The sequence below is a fragment of the Microcaecilia unicolor genome, chromosome 8, assembly GCF_901765095.1.
Source record: "Microcaecilia unicolor chromosome 8, aMicUni1.1, whole genome shotgun sequence".
NCBI lineage: Eukaryota > Metazoa > Chordata > Amphibia > Gymnophiona > Siphonopidae > Microcaecilia > Microcaecilia unicolor.
This window is the reverse complement of record NC_044038.1, coordinates 142,005,728-142,010,992: the sequence shown is the minus strand read 5'-3', so window position 1 is coordinate 142,010,992 and position 5,265 is coordinate 142,005,728. Positions and strand designations below refer to the sequence as shown.

The 5,265-nt window shown below is 40.7% G+C and overlaps 1 pseudogene; it reads left to right on the top strand.

Moving 5' to 3' along the window:
* The first annotated feature begins 591 nt into the window (after positions 1–591).
* LOC115477009 lies at positions 592–759 on the top strand (annotated as a pseudogene).
* The last annotated feature ends 4,506 nt before the right edge of the window (positions 760–5,265 follow it).

The window sequence follows — 5,265 nt, the reverse complement described above, 5'->3', positions numbered from 1 at the left end:
GAGCACTAATTGGCAATAATTACAATTTATGCAGAAAACTCGCTAAGCGTATTCTGTAATGCACTGTGCTTAACTTCTAACATGCGCAGGCAAAAAGGGGTATAGTTATGGGCGAGGAAATGGGTGTTTAGTAAGTGTTCTGAAATTTATGCAAGTAGTTATAGAATATGGCGCCTAAATCTATGCACCATGATTTATGCCATGTTTTTGTTGGTATAATGGAGAAACATAGTTTTAGGCACTGGGATATCGACTTTGTATTCTATATACTGTGCCAAAATGTAGGCGCTGCTTATAGAATACAAATAGTTGGAAGTATTTTCCGTTCAGATCTTTTAGGCACCATATATAGAATCTCCTCCTTAGGTGGCCAAGTGCTGATTCTGCCCCTGAAATGCCCCCAACATAACTGGCTTTCTTTTCAGTGCTAAACAAAATATTCAGCAGCACTAAGCTGAATAATAGTGGCTAGCCCCAGTCACATGATTTAACCAGTCAGCAGCCAGCTAAATCACTTTAAATATTGGGCCCATGGTAATGAGCTCCATGGAATATGGGAATGACCCAGCATGGCATTTCTTATTATCTTATATCGCTTCTCAACCTTTTGGCTAAGATCAAGTGTAGTATCTGTTCTTATCAGTTTAATGATCTAATGTTATATTGTCAGTTGGAAAAAGTAATTAAAATTTCTGTTAGGAAGAGTCCCTACAATTTTCAGAAGTGCAAATGCTTTTTAACTCTGTTGGGAGCATCTGAGTATGTGCAGAGCTTCCTAGAACACAAGAACATAAAAATAGCCAAACTAGGTCAGACCAATGGTCCATCTAGCTCAGTATCTTGTTTCCAACAGTGACCAATCTAGGTCACAAGTACTTGACAGAATCCCAAATAGTAGTAACATTCCATGCTACCAATCCCAGGGCAAGCAGTAGCTTCCCCAAGTCTCTCTCAATAGCAGACTATGGACTTTTTCTACGAGAAATTGTCCAAATCTTTTTTAAACTCAGACATGCTAACCACTCTTACCACATCCTCTGATGAGTTCTAGAGCTTAACTATTTGTTGAGTGAAAACAGTTTCCTCTATTTGTTTTAGAAGTATGTCCATGTAACTTCATAGAGTGTCTCCTACTCTTTGTACTTTTTGAAGAGTAAAAAAAATTGATTTTATAGACCTCAGTCATATCTTCCCTCAGCTGTCTCCTTTCCAAGCTGAAGGCATATGAGAATTGTTCCATCCCCTTAATCATTTTGGTTGCTCTTCTTTGAACCTTTTTAAATTCTGCTGTATCTTTTTTGAGATATGGCAACCAGAATTGGACACAATACTCAAGGTGAGATTGCATCGTGGAACAATACAGAGACATTATAAATATTCTTGGTCTTATTTACCATCCCTTTCCAAATAATTTCTAGCATCCTGTTTACTTTTTTGGCTGCCACTGCACACTGGGCAGAAGATTTCAGTGAATTGTTTACAATAACACTTAGATCTTTTTCTTGAGTGCTGACTTCCAAGGTAGGCCCTAGCATCAGGTAACTATGATTTAGATTATTCACAATGTGCATCACTTTGCATTTGTCCACATTAAATTTCATCCGACATTAGGATGCCCAGTCTTCCAGTTTCCTAAGGTCTTCCTGCAATTTTTCACAGTCTTCATGTGTTTTAACAACCTTGAATAGTTTTGTGTCATGTGCAAATTTAATCACCTCACTTGTCATTCCAATTTCCAGATCATTTATAAATATGTTAAATAGCACCAGTCCCAGTACAAATCCCTGCAGCACTTCACTATTCATTCTCCTCCATTGAGAAAAATGGCCATTAAACCCTACCCTCTGTTTTCTGTCCAATAACCAATTCCTAATCCATAGCAGAACATTGCCTCCTATTCCATAACCCTTTTTCTGGAGTCTCTCATGTGGAACTTTGTCAAAAGCTTTCTGAAAAATCTAGATACAGTACATCAACTGGCTCACCTTTATCGACATGTTTATTCACACTTTCAAAGAAATGAAGCAAATTGGTGAGGCAAGACCACCAATCTATGTTGAATCTAAGGCTGTGTCCCATTAAACCATGTTTGTCTATGTTTTCTGTAATTTTATTCTTTATAATAGGTTCCATTATTTTGCTCAGTTTTATTGTCCTGAGAGTGGTTTTGAGGCCACAGATACTGTACCAGATGCTATCTTTTTTTCTTGTGGAATATATCGCAAGGAAAACAGTTTAGCTTTTCCAGTATCCATGTCTAATGTTTTGTTGTTTTCTTCTTGAATGAAGTGAAATATCCATTAGCATGGTCATGTGCCTGTCTCTGTAGTGGTTGGTTCCATCGTTGACCCTAGCTCTTCTTTGCACTTTTCTCCTCCTCTCTCAGCTTGCAATATATGAGTCACTGGTCTTCTTTCACCCCTCTTTCTGGGGCTCTTTTCACTCCCATCCTCTCCTCAGCACTCAACTAAGAGTAGCAAGCTCTCCTGCCCTAACTGCAGCATTCGGAAGAAAGACGAGAGGTTGCTGAGCAGGAACAGAATCGGGCTCAGGCTGGAGAGCTTGACAAACTGCATGACATCTTCCTGGGGTAGTGGGTGAGCAACAAGCCCCTATGAAGGAAATCTGTGTCAGACACTGAATAAGGAGATATTGTTTTTCAATCCAGAGCAGCGCTTTTGATTGAGTATTGTGAGATACATTTTGGTGGTTTCTTCTCTTCCTCACTAAAGAAGAGTGTTTTGCATAGTGGTCCCTTTCTATTGGCTTTCATCCTTTATATTGAAAAGAACATTATCCTTTCTATCTAGGGGCACCTTTTACTAAGCCGTATAGGGGCCAACGAGCGCCAAAGTGGAGTTACTGTCTGATTACTGTGTGGCTCTTGCGGTAATTTCATTGTTGGCGCACGTCTAATACATGCGTCTGAAAAATATTTTTTGTTTTCTGACGCACATAGGTCATTACCGCCAGGTCTATGGCTGGCGGTAAGGTCTCAGACCCAAAATTCTGGTGCGCACATCAAAGACTTCTCTGATTCACTGGCACTGTGTGCTAAGAGATTGCCAAATGCACATGCCAGTAGTTCAGGTGACATCTGATGCTCGTGCCTATGTCAGAGCTGAGGTCTGCGCATCAGCCCAGGATCAGAGAGGATTAATAGTAACATAGTAAATGACAGCAGATAAAAACCAGAATGGTCCTTCCAGTCTGCCCAATAGACAATCATTATCAATTCATGATTAAATCAACAATGAATGTGATATTATATACTTGATTATGATCTTTCTGTGGCATTTCTGGGACATAGACCATAGAAGTCCGCCTGGCCCTATCCTTATGTTCCAACTGCCCTCGAAGCCCACTCCAACCTATTTATCTTCTCATTTGCTGGACACAGACCGTAAAAGTCTGTCCATCACTGCACTCATGTTCTAGCCACTAAAGTTGCTGTCTAAGCCCTTTCCAGCTCATCTTAAACCAGATTGCCATATATGAGACACAGCCCATATAGGTCTCCCGGTATCAGCCCTAGTTCATCACAGCCAGAGTCGCCATCTAAGTGTCACTCGACACATCCACACACATGCAGCCATTTAAGTTTAGTTTTCTTTATAACTTCCATTTTCTAATTAGAGATCCTCTATGTTTATCCCATGCCTTTTTGGAATTTCATCACCATTTGTATCTCTACCACCTCCTTAAATGGAGACTTTCCACATCTGTGCTGTTAAAGCAAGGAGGAAGAGACAGAACTCAAAGAACTTGGTACTCGGTAGGTGAGAGGCTGGTGCAAGTGCAGCAAACACTTCCATGGGAACCCTGCAGGAACTGCTTCCATCCCCGTGGGATCCCCGCGAACCCCATTCCCGTGCAAGTCTCTACACTGGACAGAGGAATGCAGAACAGCACAGTAGGAAGGGGAAAGGAAAGAAAGGAAGCATAAAGAAGGTAGGAGCCTCTAAAGTCCATGCCTCCTATGTTTGTCCAAAGGGTAGGAACATTGCAAAGGAGGAACAGAAGGGAGAAAAGATAGTCAGAAGTTGGACGAACCGCTACAGTGGCAGGGGCACAACCACACTAATGAAAATGTCTCACTTCTTTCACAAATGACCACAGTGATAGAAGGGAGAAAAGATAGTCAGAATTTGGATGAACCACTTCAGTGGCAGAGGCACAATCACACTAATGAAAATGCCTCACTTCTTTCACAAATGACCACATGCTGGAACTGGCCCCAGAGAACTAAAATGTACTCTTTTTGCAGAGACGACATATGGAAATCCAAGGCAGCAAAGGAGCACACTTGGAAACAAATAGACTTAGGCATAAGCAGCCTGTGAGTTGTCCCAAGGTTCATAAAACACATTAAACATTGTTATCAAGACATTAACATTTGCATTTTAGTGTGTAAATTCTAAAAAAAAAGTCTGAATATGAATTTTAGTGTTGGAAACACCTTTATCTGCTTTTTTTTGTAGAAAGTAGAAGGGTCTTGATATAATTCCCCAAGGAAGAGACTTAGGGGCTTATTCAAAAGGGGCCTATTCCCCATTCTGTGATCATGGAAATACTGTTTGCTCAATAAGACTGAGTGTGAGGAAATCCCACTGTAATAAGAGGGCAGTAGATATCTGGAATGATATATCTGTATAGGTGATTGAAACCAAAACAGAAAGCTTTTGAGTATACTTGACACAAATAAAGAGGGCAACAGATAAAGTTGACCTAAGTGTGCCATGCAACACACGCAACTGATAGTATTCTATAAGTTGTGCATGTCTCTTGGCAACATGCTGTCACAGCCACTGTGTTCCCGGACTCAACTCACATGGCCGTTGCTTCCGACTGACCCCATTCAGGAACCCGCTAACTGTGGGTTCAGGCACACATGTGTAATTTGGACCATCTCCTCTCGACGGCCCAAGGTGCTCACATCTCAGATGGTAACACATGCTGATGGCCCAACTAACATCCACCTATGTGTATGTCTCCCTTGTAGTTATGCGCTAAATTGACTTTGGCGTGGACATTATAGAATAGTCCTTAGCACTTATCCCCTGAATTATATATAGCACGACTTAAGCTGAACATGCAAATATAGTTGTATTCTGTATTTGTGCACACAACTTAATTAGTTAAGTCAATCAGCACCGATATTTGCCAATTAACAAGCAATTGACACTAACTGGCATTAATTAGAATATATACTGTATGCACAACTGTCACAGCATATTCTATAACGTGATGCATGTAAATTCTAAG